The following is a 17,628-nucleotide window of genomic DNA, read 5'->3' as shown; positions in this document are numbered from 1 at the left end:
GTTAGAACCTTCAGTACAATGTTGAATACAACTGGGGAGAGCGGACATTCTTGTTTTGTTTCTTATTTTAAGGGAAACACTCTCATTCTTGCATCATTAAGTATGGTATTATCTGTGAGTTTTGTGTAGGTGCCCTTTCAGACTGAGGAAGTTCCCTTCTATTCCTAGTTTGTTGAATTTCTTTTTAAATCAGGAAAATGTGTTGGATTTTGTCAAATGCTTTTTCTGCATCTATTGAAATGATCATGTGGTTTTCTTTATTGTATTGATATACTACATTAATTAATTTTCAGATGTTTAACTTTAAATTCCTAGGACAAATTTCTTTAGTCATTATGTATAATGTTTTTTATATGCTGCTGGATTCAGTTTGCTAGTATTTTGTGGAGGATTTTTGTGTCTACATTTATAAAAGATAATGTTATGTCTGGTTTTGGTATCAAGGTAGACTGATTTGATTTTAAATTCTATGGTGACAAACCTCAAAAGGATACTCAACACTTCTCCATAATCCTACCACAGTTCCCTTTAAATTTACTTTCCCACTCACCCAGACAATTTCTGTCTTGAAAACACTTTTCTGCCTCCCCACCTTAGCAAATGACCCCAGATAGGAAATATTTCCATGCATTCAATTATTGTTTTCATCTAGGATCAATCATAAGCACACAAACATACACACACACAAAGATTTGAGCTTAGCTCACAGGCTAGGTTAATGCTAAGATATACAAATTTAAGCCTCTTGTGGTGAAAACAGAACTGTTCATCTTCCTTTTATTATATTTCCTGTGCTGTGTTTTCCAATATTCTGTATAATGCCATCACAATGCCAAGCTATCAGGGAGTCTTCTGCTCTTACATGCATAATATACTTGAAATATATTTATCATGTATATTATACAATTATCTGAACCTGGCATTAAAGATACAAATTTTAAAATAGCTTGATTAATAAAAAAATTACAGTAGACTAAACTTTACTAGTATTGTGGCTATTTAACGTTTGTGAGTCTTAACTTTAAATACTTAACATCATAGGTAATGTATTGTTAGAATACATATCCTGTTAATATGTCCATAATATGGTAAGTTAACAGAAATAGGAAGATTAATATATAAAGTAATAATACAATATGCAATATTTAATACCTCTTTACAATTTTAGACATGATTTAACTGGCATTCTTATAATTACTAATGGCCATAATTAGTGTTATGCAAATTTAAAACTATTCTAAATATTGTTCTATAAGAATTGAATTGTCTCTATGTTCAAAACTATAACTTTTTCTTAAAACAAAACAAGACAGGTATTATTTCAAAGTCTACAGCAACAATAGCCTACTACTGTATAATGAACTGCAACAATTGAGAACTAATTTTTTTAATATAAATTATTTCTGGTAAGTCAAAAGAAAATGTGACACACAAAAAAGGCTTGCAGCTTTTAACTTGACATGACTAAAGTAAAAGTTGCTGAATTCCAGAAAAGAAAGCAGCACAAAAAATGTCAACAAAAGCATTTACTTGTAGTTTGACTAGATACACTATTGAAGAAAAAAATTTTTAAGAGACAGTTTTCTTGCATTTTCAAACATTGAACATTCTGATAGGCAAATGAACTCTCAAAAACGAAATGGAAAAGTTATAAAAATATATATATTAACGCATGTATGTGGAACCTAGAAAAATGGTACAGATGAACCGGGTTGCAGGGCAGAAGTTGAGACACAGATGTAGAGAACAAACACATGGACACCAAGGGGGGAAAACTGCGGTGCGGTGGGGATGGTGGTGTGCTGAATTGGGTGATTGGGATTGACATGTATAAATGATGTGTATAAAATTGATGACTGATTTAAAAAAAAAAAAGTTATAAAAAATTTATATTGCAATAAGAATCTAAAGGATCTAGAGACATATAATAATGAGAATATAAAGTTGATATTTATATTTTTAAAAACTGCAAATTATTAACAGATGTTAATTAAAAAATGTCAATCTTATATTTATATATCCAGATAAAATATTATGAGGGCAAAAGCAAGATTATAAATGCGTATGATGCTATGATTGAAACTATATTGTATCAGCTAGGATTCATTTTGTTGCAACTGACAGCTTAAGCCAAAAAATTAAAAATTAAAAAGGAAAGAAAAAAAACTATTGGCTCATATACCAAAAGTGAGAAGTATGGCTGACATGAGGCATAACTAAATTCAGGACTAAATCAACACAGAAAAATCAGTAGCATTTCTTTACACCAACAACAAACTATACAAAAAGGAAACCAAGAAAACGATTTCATTTACAATTGCATCAAAAATAATAAAATACTTAGAAATAAATTTTTTTTTTTTTTTTTTTTTTATTTATTTATTTTTGGCTGTGTTGGGTCTTCGTTTCTGTGCGAGGGCTTCCTCTAGTTGCAGCGAGCGGGAGCCACTCTTCATCGCGGTGCGCGGGCCTTTCACTATCGCGGCCTCTCTTGTTGTGGGGCACAGGCTCCAGACGCGCAGGCTCAGTAGTTGTGGCTCACGGGCCTAGTCGCTCCGCGGCATGTGGGATCTTCCCAGACCAGGGCTCGAACCCGTGTGCCCTGCATTAGCAGGCAGACTCTCAACCACTGCGCCACCAGGGAAGCCCTTTTTTTTTTTTTTTTTTTTTTTAAATTTATTTATTTATTTTTGGCTGTGTTGGGTCTTCGTTTCTGTGCGAGGGCTTTCTCTAGTTGTGTCAAGTGGGGGCCACTCTTCATCGCAGTGCACGGGCCTCTCACTATCGCGGCCTCTCTTGTTGCGGAGCACAGGCTCCAGACGCGCAGGCTCAGTAGTTGTGGCTCACGGGCCTAGTTGCTCCGCGGCATGTGGGATCTTCCCAGACCAGGGCTCGAACCCGTGTCCCCTGCATTGGCAGGCAGATTCTTAACCACTGCGCCACCAGGGAAGCCCTCAGAAATAAATTTAACCAAGTAAGTAAAAGACCTGTAAAATGAAAACTATAAAACACTGATGAAAAAAATGGAAGACGACACAAATAAATGAAAAGATATTCAGTGTTCATGGACTGGAAGAACACTGTTAAAATGTCCGTATTATGCAAAGTGAGCTACAGATTCAATGCAATCACTATTAAACCCCTGTAACACTTTTTACAAAAATAGAAAAAAAAAATTCTAAAATTCATAGAGAACAACAAAAGACCCCAAATAGCCAAAGCAATCTTAAGAAGAACAAGTTAAAGGCCTCACACTTCCTGATTTAAAAAAATACATTACAAAGCTACAGTAATCAAAACATGCTGCTTGAACAAAGAAAGATATACAGATCAACTGAACAGAACAGAGATAAATCCACACATATATGGTCAACTAATCTTCAACAAGGGCATCAAGAATAGATAATGAGGAAAGGACAGTCCCTCCAATAAGTGGGGTTGGGAAACTGAATATCCACATGTAAAAGAATGGCATTGGGCCATTATCTTATGCCATACACAAAAATTAACTCAAAATGGATTAAAGCCTTAAACATAACACCTGAAACTAGAACTTCTAGAAGACAATCAAACTAAAAAACTTTGCACAGCAAAGGAAACAATAAAGTGAAAAGGCAACTTGTGGAATGGGAGAAAATATCTACAAACCATACATCTGATAAGGGATTAATATCCAAAATATATAATGAGTTCCTACAGCTCAATAGCAAAAAAACAAATAACCCGATCAAGAAATGGGCAAAGGACCAGAATAGACATTTTTCCAAAGAAGACATACAAATGGCCAACAAGTATATGAAAAAATGCTCAATGTCACCAACCATCAGGGAAATGCAAATCAAAACCACAATGAGATATCATTTCACAACTGTTAGGATGGTTATTGTCAAAAAGTTAAAGAATGACAAGTGTTGACAAGGATGTGGAGGAAAAGGATATACTTGTACACTGTTGGTGGGAATATATATTGGTCCAGCCATTATGGAAAACAATATGAAGGTTCCTCAAAAAATTAAAAATAGAAGTACCATATAATCCAACAATCCCACTTCTGGATATATATCCAAAGGAAATAAAAGCCTTATCTCAAAGAGGTATCTGCACTCCCATGTCCACTGCAGCATTATCACAATAGCCAAGAAACAGAAACAACCACTGATGGATGAACGGATAAAGAAATACTGATATATATATAAATAGTGACATATATATAAAAGAATTACTGGACTTCCTTGGTGGCCCAGTGGTTAGGAATCCGCCTGCCAATGCAGGGGACATGGGTTTGAGCCCTGGTCCGGGAGATCCCACATGCCGTGGAGCAACTAAGCCCGTGCACCGCAACTACTGACCCTGCACTCTAGAGCCTGCAAGCCACAACTACTGAGCCCGCATGCCACGACTACTGAAGCCTGTGCACCTAGAGCCCGTACTCCGCAACAAGAGAAGCTACCACGATGAGAAGCCTGTGCACCACAACAAAGAGTAGCTCCCACTCGCCACTAGAGAAAGCCCGTGCACAGCAATGAAGACCCAATGCAGCCAAAATAAGATAAAGAAAGAAATGAATTTATTTAAAAAAAGAAGAATTATTATTCAGCCTTAAAAAAGGAGGAAATCCTGTCATTTGTGACAACATGGATGAACCTAGAAAGGCATTGTGCTGCATGAAGTAAGTCAGGTGCGCAGAAAGAAAAATACCATATGATCTTGCTTAATTTGAAAAAAGTCAGAATCATAGAAGCAGAGAGAATGGTGGTTACCAGAAGTGGGGTAGGGAGAGGAAAATGGGGATATTTTCGTCAAAGGGCACAAAGTTTCAGTTATGTGGGATGACTAAGTTCTAGAGACCTAATGTACACTGTGACTATAGTTAATAATACTGTATTGTATGCTTGAAATCTGCTGAGAGTAAATTTTTTTAAACAACGATAGAAACATTGTTTTCAATCTCCAAATATTAGATAGAAGGTAAATATTCTTTTCTTAAATTTACATAGAATTCTTTTTATTTTTGTCTATTTAATCCTCCTATATTTAGTTTTTATTTTATTAAATCATAGTTGATTTACAATATTATATTAGTTTCAAATGTATAACATAGTGACTCAATATTTTTATAGCTTATACTCTTTAAAGTTATTATAAAATATTGGCTATATTCCCAGTACTCTACAATATCTTCTTAATTTTTTTTTTTTTGGCAGCATGTGGGCTCTTAGTTCCCCAACCAGGGATCAAACCCGTGCCCCCTGCATTGAGAGTGAGGAGTCTTAACCACTGGACCGCCAGGGAAGTCCCATTATATCCTTATAGCTTACTTATTTTATACATAGTAGTTTGCTCCTCTTAATCACCTACCCCATCTTGCCCCTCCCCCATTCTTCTCCCCACTGGTAACCACTAATTTATTCTCTTTATCTGAGTTTGTTTCTGTTTTGTTATATTAATTCATTTGTTTTATTTTTTACATTCCACATAAGTGGTAACATACAGTATTTGTCTTTTAATAGAGTAAATCTTAAGTGTTCTCACCACATACACACACAGACACACACACACACAAAAGGCAACTATGCGAGGTGATGGATATGTTGATAAGCTTGACTGTAGTAACCATTTCATAATGTATATGTACATCAAAACATCTTGTTATACATCTTAAATATAGACGATTCTTATAAAAATAAACTGATTAATTCAGGATTGATTTCACCAGGACTTGGTTTCCCTTAGTCTCTCTACTTTGCCTCCTGCATTAGGTTCAGTCTTAGGTTCCATGTGAAAGAAGATGGCAGCAAGTTCAAGTCCAGTGTGAAAGGAGTGTCTCTTCTCCAGGAGTGTCTCTTCTCCAGGAGTCCACAAAAAACTCAGCGCATCACACTGGTTCTAAGTGGGCATATGTCTATCCCAGTGTCAGTAACTACAGCTGGTGAATATCATATGCTAATTTTTAGGCATAGGTCACATACCCATCTCTGGAGCAAGATGTAGAGACCACCCCACCCAAAATACAGTGGAGGAGGAAGATTTTCCAGAGGTAAATTGGGGTGGAAGATAAAAAGAATAGGTATCTATGCAATATTTGAAAATATATATATCAGAGACAAAAACTGGAAGAAAATATAGAAAATAAAAGTCTTATGGTGATAAGATTATGAACTGTTTTCTCCTCTATCTTCCAAAATTTTTAAATGGAAATTTAAAAATTGTATTATTTCATATAATTATACAATCAATCCTCATTACTTGCAGATTCCATATTTGCAATTTTGCCTACTCACTATAAATTATTTGTAATCTCCAATATCAATATTTGCTGTGTGTTTGCAAGGTAACACTCTGCCTTCTTGCTTCAGCTCTCATACTGTAAACAAGTGTCCATTTCGTGGTCTATTCAGGGCTAATATAAATGTAAAATTACAAAATTAACATTTAAAAGTTATTTCTCAAAGATATTTTAGCAACATAACAGTACCTATCTTTGAAATAAACATTTTGAAAAAACGTATTTAGTATCAGACCTACATATATCAAAATGGTGATGAACTGCAGAAAATTTTGAATACTACTAATTTATCAGATTTAGTATTATTTTTCTATACATTTTATTCATAATTACAGCTTATATATCAGACTTTCAATTAAAATCAGTTATTGAAAATTCTAGAGAACTTTTAAAATATGAAAACAGGTTTCCAAATAAACCACCAAACTATAAATTTTCAATAAAAATCGTTTCAATCTCCATTGTCTCTTTAAACACTTGTGTACCCAAAGCCTTAGTTTTTGATAAATTGTAACTTCTTGTTGCAAAACTTAAATTGTAAAAATGTTTTATACACTTGTAAATTTTAGAATTGTAAAGCTGCAACAGGTAATATGCCAATAATGGCTAATTTTACAGTTACCTTGGAAAATGAAGATAATTAAGGGTTCAATAATCTTAGTCTCTAGGAATGTAATTATAATGTATATAAGAAGGGTCAAGCAATGTTCCTAGTTCAAGAAAATTGACCTTAACCTACAAAAACATATATTCCTTTGGAATATAAATCTGGTTTTCTTTAAATATAGCAAAATGGACAATACCTCAAACTAGATATTAATTTGTTCCTTCACTCATTCATTTTTTTAAACAGATAATTTACTGTGTACCTCTCACATGTTGCACAAAAGTTCTAGGTGCTGGGGAAACACCAGTGAATAAAAACAGACACAGCAGGCATGAGTTACCATTCCAGTTAGAGGGGAAATACACAGTATATATAAGCAAACTAATAAATAAATGTCAGATATTGATAAATACTAAAGGGAAATATAGGGTGATACGATAGGAAGGTGTGTGTGTTGGAGGAGGTTTGGTCGAGGAAGGTTTATATGGATGTATGACATTTGGGCGGTGACTTGAAAATTGAAGACACAGCCCATAAAGAGCCTTGAAAAGAGGAAATTTTTGGCCTATTTGAAGGGCAAAAATGAGGCCAGTGTGACAGGTAATAAGTGCAGGGAAGATTTCCTGTCCAGATCTACTATCAATTAGGAAAAAATCAGAGAACCAAATAGAAAAATAGCCAACAGACTTGAACAGATACTTCACAGAAGAGGCAATCTAAATGACCAACAAATATGAAAAGGTCCTCAAAGTTAAGAATTGTAAAGGAGGGGGCTTCCCTGGTGGCGCAGTGGTTGGGAGTCCAATGCAGGGGACACGGGTTCAAGCCCTGGTCTGGGAGGATCCCACCTGCCGCAGAACAACTAGGCCCGTGAGCCACAACTACTGAGCCTGCACGTCTGGAGCCTGTGCTCCGCAACGGGAGAGGCCACGACAGTGAGAGGCCCGTGCACCACGATGAAGAGTGGCCCCCACTCACCTCAACTAGAGAAGGCCCTCACACAGAAACGAAGACCCAACACAGCCAAAAATAAATAAATTAATAAATTAATTTTTTAAAAAAAGAATTGTAAAGGAAATGCAAATTAAACCTACAGTGAGATACCACAACACACCAGCAATGCCAGTGTTAGAAAGACAGACAATGCCAAGTGTTGGCAAAGATATAAACAGACTGGAACTCACATACACAGTTGGTTGAGTTGCCAATTAGTATGATCATTGGCAAATTTGCTTTTCATTATCTACTAAATTTGAACATACTTCTAAGTACATACATACCAAATATCTATATCTAATATCTATATCTATCTCAAGGTATGTACAAGAACATTCATACCCAAAACCTGTAAACAATTCAAATATTTATAACCTGTAGAACAAAAATGAAATGTGGGATACTCATACAGTGGAATACTACATAGCAAGAAGAATGAACAAACTTTTGAGACACAAAACTTGAGTGAGTCTCAGAAACACACTGAATAAAAGAAGCCAGATATAAGAATAGCTCTTCTAGGGTCCAGACAACTATGACAGGTAATATGTGAGGGGAAGAGATTCATCCTTAACCTGAATGTGGTTATACAAGTGTATTTACTTGTAATAATTTTTGAGCTCGTCATCTATAATTTTTGTATATATGGTATAGTTCAACAAAGTATATATTTTAAAAATATATGACAGTATAAAGAATATATTTGAGTAGGGAGACGATGTTTTGGCCCTGGGTAGAAATAAGGCTCTGAAGAAAAATGGACTTATTCCATGCATGTTGTAGAGGTAGAACAGGTAAGACTCATTGCTGTATTGCCTATAGGGAATAAGGGAAAGATAGGGATCAAGATAGACTAAGTTTTCAGCTTAAGTAACTAGATCAAAGTTAGTGACACTTATGTTTCCAGAAAGACAGAATGGTTGATTGCATTAGATGTTGTTTAGAATTTCAGACATGAGGACAGAGAAGTTGCCACTGGATTTAAACATGGAAGTCATTGATGATCTGAGAGCAATGTTAGTTTAGTGCTGGGGATGAAGTCCTGATTGGAGCATGCCGAACTGTAACTATGAAGTAAGGAAATGAAGAAAAAATTTTAGGTAACTCTTTGAGTAGTTGTTTTTGCTTTCCTGTGAATGGGGAGGAGAGATACGCAAAGAGAAGAGAAAGCTTGAAAGCACTGGGGATCAGAGCAAGTTATAACATGTATATTATGCAGGTAGTTGAGGAGACAGAGCCTGGTATAAAGAAATGAATTTGACTTACCTAATAATTTTGGTGGAAGATTAGGATCCAATACAATTCACCTTATCCTCTACCCCAATACCAGAAAGCTACTTCCTAAGAATCTTCTTTACTGCAAATGGTCAAATTTTTCTATTCTTTAAGTTTTGCTACGTTTGGGGGCAGGGGGGGAGTTCCCATTTTTCTCCTCATTTCTTTTGCTTTAACAGCTTTGAAATATAATTCACATACTACAGAATCCACCCATTTAAAGTATACTATCATTTCTTTTTATGTCCTGGGTTCCTTAATGATGTTGAAGCGTTCATTTGTGTAACATTCAGCATAAAACAAAAAAAGGTTTTGGAAACAACAGAGAGAGATTTTCCTTCTAAACTTTTATTTCAACAATCAATTTTAATATAAAAAGCATTTATTGTACAAAACAAGATTTCAGAAAAAAAGAAAACCCATTTCCAATTGCTGATATTCAGGAAAGAACTCATAGTAACATTCTAGAACTGCTATTTTTGTTGTTGTTGTTGCAGTTTTTAACTTTAGGAATCTTACCCTCATTCTATATTACCTGCTCTTCTGGATATGTGAGGAAATAAACCTTTACCTGTTTAAACCACTATCTGTTGTCTTTCCAATTAGTTGAGACCAGAAACATTCTTAAAGAATATAGGCTTAAGGATTAATCTCCAAAATATATAAACATCTCATGCAGCTCAATATTAAAAAAACAAAAAACCCAATAAAAAAATGGGCAGAAAACCTAAATAGACATTTCTCCAAAGAAGACATACAGATGGCCAAGAGGCACATGAAAAGCTGCTCAACATTAATAATTATTAGAGAAATGCAAATCAAAACTACAGTGAGGTATCACCTCACACCAGTTAGAATGGGCATCATCTGAAAATCTACAAACAACAAATGCTGGAGAGAGTGTAGAGAAGAGGGAACCTCCTTGCACTGTTGGTGGGAATGTAAATTGATACAGCCACTATGGAGAACAGTATGGAGGTTCCTTAAAACACTAAAAATAGAATTACCATATGACCCAGCAATCCTACTACTGGGCATATACCCAGAGAAAACCATAATTCAAAAAGACACATGCGGAGGACCTTCAAGATGGCGGAGGAGGTCAGATCCCAGGGAGAGGACTGGGGTTGGCTGCATGAACACAGCCTGAAGGGGGCTAGTGCGCCACAGCTGGCCGGGAGGCAGTCCAGAAAAACTTTGGACCTGCCTAAGGCAAGAGACCACTGTTTCGGGGTGCAAGAGGAGAGTGGATTCCTTCCCTGTCTGCCCACAGAAGGCAGAACACTGCCTAAACAAGCTCCAGAGATGGGAACGAGCTGCAGCTATCAGCTCAGACCCCAGAGACAGGCATGAAACACTAATGCTGCTGCTGCAGCCACCGAGAATCCTGTGTGCAAGCACAGGTCACTATCCACACGCCCCACCCCAGGAGCCTGTGCAACACACCACTGTCAGGATCCTGTGATCCAGGGACAACTTCCCTGGGAGAACACTTGGGGTGCCTCAGGCTGTTGCAACGTCACGCCAGCCTCTGCCGCCACAGACTCGCCCGGCATTCCAATTATAACTACCATACCCCTCCCTTCGCCCTGGCATGAGTGACCCAGAGCCCCTAATCAGCCGCTGCTTTAACCCCGTCCTGTCCGGGTGGGAACAGAAGCCTGAGGACAACCTACATGCAGAGGCAGGGCCAAAACCAAAGCTGTACCCCAGGAGCTGTGAGAACAAGGAAGAGAAAGGGAAATTTCTCCGTGCAGCCTCAGGAGCAGCGAATTAAATCCCCACAATAAACCTGAGGTACCCGGCATCTGTGGAATACCAGAATAGACAACGAATCAACCCAAAATTGAGGTGGTGGATGTTGGGAGCAACTGTAGGTGAGGGGTTTGCTGTCTGCGACTGACTTGTTTCTGATTTTTATGTTTATCTTAGTATAGTTTTTACTGCTTGTTGTCAATGGTGAATTTGTTTATCAGTTTGGTTGCTCTCTTTTTTTAAATATTTTTTAATTTAAAAAATTTTTTTCTCCCTTTTTTTCAGAGCTGTGTGACTGACAGGGTCCTGGTGCTCTGGCCTGCTATCACGCGTGAGCCTCTGAGGTGGGAGAGCCGAGTTCAGAACATTGGACCACCAGAGACCTCCCAGCCCCATGTAATATCAATCAACGAGAGCTCTGCCACAGATCTCCATCTCAATGGTAAGACCCAGTTCCATACAATGACCAGCAAGCTCCAGTGCTGGACACCCCATGTCAAACAACTAGCAAGACAGGAACACAACTCTACCTATTAGCAGAGAGGCTACCTAAAATCATACTAAGTTCACAGACATCCCGGAACACACCACGGGACACAGCCCTGTCCACCAGAAAGACAGGATCCAGCCTCACCAACTAGAACACAGGCATCAGTCCCCTCCGCCAGGAAGCCTACACAACCCACTGAACCAACCGTACCCACTGGGGGCAGACACCAAAAACAAAGGGAACGACGAACCTGCAGGCTGTGAAAAGTAGACCCCAAACACAGTAAGTTAAGCAAAATGGGAAGACAGAGAAATATGTAGCAGATGAAGGAGCAAGGTAAAAACCCACCAGACCAAACAAATGAGGAGGAAATAGTCTACCTGAAAAAGAATTTACAGTAATGATAATAAAGATGATACAAAATCTTGCAAATAGAATAGAGAAAATACAAGAAACGTTTAACAAGGACCTCGATGAACTAAAGAGCAAACAAACAATGATGAACAACACAATAAATGAAATTAAAAATTCTCTAAAAGAAAACAATAGCAGAATAACTGAGGCAGAGAACGGATAAGTGACCTGGAAAATAAAATAGTGGAAATAACTGCCACAGAGCAGAATAAACAAAAAAAGTGAAAAGAATTGAAGACAGTCTCAGAGACTTCTGGGACAACATTAAACGCACCAACATTCGAATTAAGGGGTCCCAGAAGAAGAAGAGAAAAAGAAAGGGTCTGAGAAAATATTTGAGGAGATTATTGTTGAAAACTTCCCTAACATGGGAAAGGAAGTCCAGGAAGCACAGAGAGTCCCATACAGGATAAATCCAAGGAGAAACACACCAAGACACGTATTAATCAAACTATCAAAAAATTAAATACAAACAAAAAATATTAAAAGCAGCAAGGAAAAAAAACAACAAATAACATACAAGGGAATCCCCATAAGGTTGACAGTTGATCTCTCAGCAGAAACTGCAAGCCAGAAAGGAGTGGAAGGATATATTAAAAGAGATGAAAGGGAAAAACCTACAACCAAGATTACTCTACCCAGCAAGGATCTCATTCAGATTCGATGGAGAAATTAAAACCTTTACAAACAAGTAAAAGCTAAGAGAATTCAGCACCACCAAACCAGCTTTACAACAAATGCTAAAGGAACTTCTCTAGGTAGGAAACACAAGAGAAGGAAACACAAGAGAAGGACCTACAAAAACAAACCCAAAACAATTAAAAAAATGGTAATAGGAACAGACATATTGATAATTATCTTAAACGTAAATGGATTAAATGTTCCAACAAAGACTGGCTAAATGGATATAAAAACAACACCAATATATATGCTGTCTACAAGAGACCCACTTCAGACCTAGGGACAAATACAGACCAAAAGTGAGGGGATGGAAAAAGATATTCCATGCAAATGGAAATCAAAAGAAAGCTGGAGTAGCAATTCTCATATCAGAAAAAACAGACTTTAAAATAAAGACTATTACAATAGACAAAGAAGGACACTACATAATGATCAAGGGATCAATCCAAGAAGAAGATACAACAATTGTAAATATTTATGCACCCAACATAGGAGCACCTCAATACATAAGGCAAATGCTAATAGCCATAAAAGGGAAATCGACAGTAACACAATAATATTAGGGGACTTTAACACCCCACTTTCACCAATGGACAGATCATCCAAAATGAAAATAAGTAAGAAAACAGAAGTTTAAATGATACATTAAACAAGATGGATTTAATTGATGTTTATAGGGCATTCCATCCAAAAACAACAGAATAATCTTTTTTCTCAAGTGCTCAAGGAACATTCTCCAGGATAGATCATATCTTGAGTCACAAATCAAGCCCTGGTAAATTTTAAAAAATTGAAATTGTATCAAGTACCTTTTCTGACCACAGTGCTATGAGACTAGATACCAATTACAAAAAAAAAAAATGTAAAAATACAAACACATGGAGGCTAAATAATATGCTACTAAATAATCAAGAGATCACTGAAGAAATCAGAGAGGAAATCAAGAATACATAGAAACAAATGACAATGAAAACACAATGACCCAAAACCAATGTGATGCAGCAAAAGCAGTTCTAAGAGGGAAGTTTATAGCAATAAAATCCTACCTCAAGAAACAAGAAAAATCTCAAATAAACAACCTAACCTTACACCTAAAGAAATTAGAGAAAGAAGAACAAAAAACCCCCAAAGTTAGCAGAAGGAAAGAAATCATAAAGATCAGATCAGAAATAAATGAAAAAGAAATGAAGGAAATGATAGCAAAGATCAATAAAACTAAAAAGAAAACCTGGGTCTTTGAGAAGATAAACAAAATTGATAAACCATTAGCCAGACTCATCAAGACAAAAAGGGAGAAGACGCAAATCAACAGAATTAGAAATGAAAAAGGAGAAGTAACAACTGACACTGCAGAAACACAAAGATTCATGAGGGATTACTACAAGCAACTATATGCCAATAAAATGGACAACCTGGAAGAAATGGACGAATTCTTAGAAAAGCACAACCTTCCAAGACTGAACCAGGAAGAAACAGAAAATATAAAGAGACCAATCCCAAGCACTGAAATTGAAACTGTGATTAAAAATCTTCCAACAAACGAAAGCCCAGGACCAGAGGCTTCCCAGGTGAAGACTATCAAACATTTAGAGAAGAGCTAACACGTATACTTCTCAAACTCTTCCAAAATATAGCAGAGGGAGGAACACTCCTAATTTCATTCTACAAGGCCACCATCACCTTAATACCAAAAGCAGACAAAGACGTCACAAAAAAAGAAAACTACAGGCCAATATCACTGATGAACATAGGTGCAAAAATACTTAACAAAATACTAGCAAACAGAATCCAACAGAACATTGGAAGGATCACTCATCATGATCAAGTGGGGTTTATCCCAGAAATGCAAGGATTCTTCAGTATACGCAAATCAATCAATATGATAAACCATATTAACGAACTGAAGGTTAAAGACCATATGATCATCTCAATAGATGCAGAAAAAGCTTCTGACAAAATTCAACAGCCATTTATGATAAAAACTCTCCAGAAAGTAGGCATAGAGGGAACTTACCTCAACATAATAAGGGCCATATATGACAAACCCACAGCCAACACTGTTCTCAATGGTGAAGAACTGAAACCATTTCCTCTAAAATCAGAAACAAAACAAGGATGCCCACTCTCACCACTGTTATTCAACCTAGTTTTGGAAGTTTTAGCCACAGCAATCAGATAAGAAAAAGAAATAAAGGGAATCCAAATCGGAAAAGAAGAAGTAAAACTGTCACTGTTTGCAGATGCCATGATACTATACATAGAGAATCTTAAAGATGCCACCAGAAAACTACTAGAGCTAATCAATGAATTTGATAAAGTAGCAGGATACAAAATTAATGCACAGAAATCTCTCACATTCCTATACACTAATGATGAAAACTCTGGAAGTGAAATTAAGAAAACACTCCCATTTACCATTGCAACAAAAAGAATAAACTACCTAGGAAAAAACCTACCTAGGGAGACAAAAACCTGTATGCAAAAAACTATAAGACACTGATGAAAGAAATTAAAGATGATACAAATAGATGGAGAGATAGACCATATTCTTAGATTGGAAGAATCAACATTGTAAAAATGACTATACTACCCAAAGCAATCTATAGATTCAATGCAATCCCTACTAAACTACCAATGGCATTTTTCACAGAACTAGAACAAAAAAATTTCACAATCTGTATGGAAACACAAAAGACCCCGAATAATCAAAGCAATTTTGAGAAAGAAAAACGGAGTTGGAGGAATCAGGCTTCCTGACTTCAGACTATACCACAAAGCTACAGTAATCAAGACAGCATGCTACTGGCACAAAAACAGAAATATAGATCAATGGAACAGGACAGAAAGCCCAGAGACAAACCCACACACATATGATCATCTTATCTTTGATAAAGGAGGCAAGAATATACAATGGAGAAAAGACACCCTCTTCAATAAGTGATGCTGGGAAAACTGGACAGCTACATGTAAAAGAATGAAATTAGAACACTCCCTAACACCATGCACAAAAATAAACTCTAAATGGATTAGAGACCTAAATGTAAGGCCAGACACTATCAAACTCTTAGAGGAAAACATACGAAGAACACTCTTTGACATAAATCACAGAAAGATCCTTTTTGACCCACCTTCTAGAGAAATGGAAATAAAAACAAAAATAAACAAATGGGACCTAATGAAACTTAAAAGCTTTTGCACAGCAAAGGAAACCATAAACAAGACAAAAAGACAATGACATAAATCACAGAAAGATCCTTTTTGACCCACCTCCTAGAGAAATGGAAATAAAAACAAAAACAAATGGGACCTAATGAAACTTAAAAGCTTTTGCACAGCAAAGGAAACCATAAACAAGACGAAAAGACAACCCTCAGAATGGGAGAAAATATTTGCAAACAAAGCAACTGACAAAGGATTAATCGCCAAAATATACAAGCAGCTCATGCAGCTCAATATCAAAAAAACAAACAACCCAATCCAAAAATGGGCAGAAGACCTAAATAGACATTTCTCCAAAGAAGATATACAGATGGCCAACAAACACATGAAAGGATGTTCAACATCACTAATCATCAGAGAAATGCAAACCAAAACCACAATGAGGTATCACCTCACACCGGTCAGAGTGGCCATCACCAAAAAATCTACAAACAATAAATGCTGGAGAGGGTGTGGAGAAAAGGGAACCCTCTTGCACTGTTGGTGGGAATGTAAATTGATACAGCCACTGTGGAGAACAGTATGGAGGCTCCTTAAAAAACTAAAAATAGAACTACCATACAACCTAGCAATCCCACTACTGGGCATATACCCTGAGAAAACCATAATCCAAAAAGAGTCAAGTACCACAATATTCATTGCAGCACTATTTATAATAGCCAGGACATGGAAGCAACCTAAGTGTCCATTGACAGATGAATGGATAAAGAAGATGTGGCACATATATACAATGGAATATTACTCAACCATAAAAAGAAACAAAATTGAGTTATTTGTAGTGAGGTGGATGGACCTGGAGTCTGTCATACTGAGTGAAGTAAGTCAGAAAGAGAAAAACAAATACTGTATGCTTACAAATATATATGGAATCTTAAAAAAAAAAAAATGTTTCTGATGAACCTAGGGGTAGGGCAGGAATAAAGACGCAGACGTAGAGAATGGACTTGAGGACGTGGGGAGGGGGAAAGGTAAGCTGGGACAAAGTGAAAGAGTAGCACTGACATATATACACTACCAAATGTAAAATAGATAGCTAGCGGGAAGCAGCTGCATAGCACAGGGAGATCAGCTCGGTGCTTTGTGACCACCTGGAGGGGTGGAATAGGGAGGGAGGGAGGGAGACGCAAGAGGGAGGGGATATGGGGATATATGTATATGTATAGCTGATTCACTTTGTTATACAGCAGAAACTAACACAACATTGTAAAGCAATTATACTGCAAAAAATATATTAAAAAAAATAAAGATAAAACAAAAAAAACACATGCACCCCAATTCATTGCAGCACTATTTACAATAACCAGGTCATGGAAGCAACCTAAATGCCCATCGACAGATGAATGGATAAAGAAGATGTGGTACATATATATAATGGAATATTAGTCAGCCATAAAAAGGAATGAAATTGGGACATTTGTAGAGACATGGATGGACCTAGAGACTGTCATGGACCTAGAGTGGACCTAGAGTGAAGTAAGTCAGAAAGAGAGAAACAAATATCGTATATTAACACATATATGCGGAATCTAGAAAAATGGTACAGATGAACCGGTATGCAAGGCAGAAATAGAGACACAGATGTAGGGAACAAACATATGGACACCAAGGTGGGAAAGCAGGGGGTTGGTGGTGGTGCGGTGAATTGGGAGATTGGGATTGATATATACATGCTAATATGTATAAAATAGATACTAATAAGAATGTGCTATATAAAAAATAATTTAATATAATTTAAAAACAAAGGAATACAGCCTTGGTCATCGAGGTCTTGAATCTGAGCTGCTGATTCTTGGAGGATATTATGTAGTCATGCCTATTGGTACCAATACAAATTCAGAGACTTCAACCTCAGATGAGCCCTCAGCACATCTTTAAGGCTATCCTTTTTATGTATTCTCTTTCCTC

At 36.7% G+C, this 17,628-nt stretch overlaps 1 protein-coding gene across 2 annotated transcripts in view; it reads right to left on the bottom strand.

Annotated features, from left to right (window-relative positions):
• ZCWPW2 (zinc finger CW-type and PWWP domain containing 2) overlaps positions 1–17,628 on the bottom strand; it is a 141,145-nt gene that overhangs the window by 112,896 nt on the left and 10,621 nt on the right. The window lies entirely within an intron of this gene.

This window comes from Balaenoptera ricei, chromosome 11, assembly GCF_028023285.1.
Source record: "Balaenoptera ricei isolate mBalRic1 chromosome 11, mBalRic1.hap2, whole genome shotgun sequence".
In the NCBI taxonomy this organism is placed as follows: Eukaryota; Metazoa; Chordata; class Mammalia; order Artiodactyla; family Balaenopteridae; genus Balaenoptera; species Balaenoptera ricei.
The sequence above is the reverse complement of the archived record's forward strand: the minus strand, read 5'-3'. Positions and strand labels throughout refer to the sequence as shown.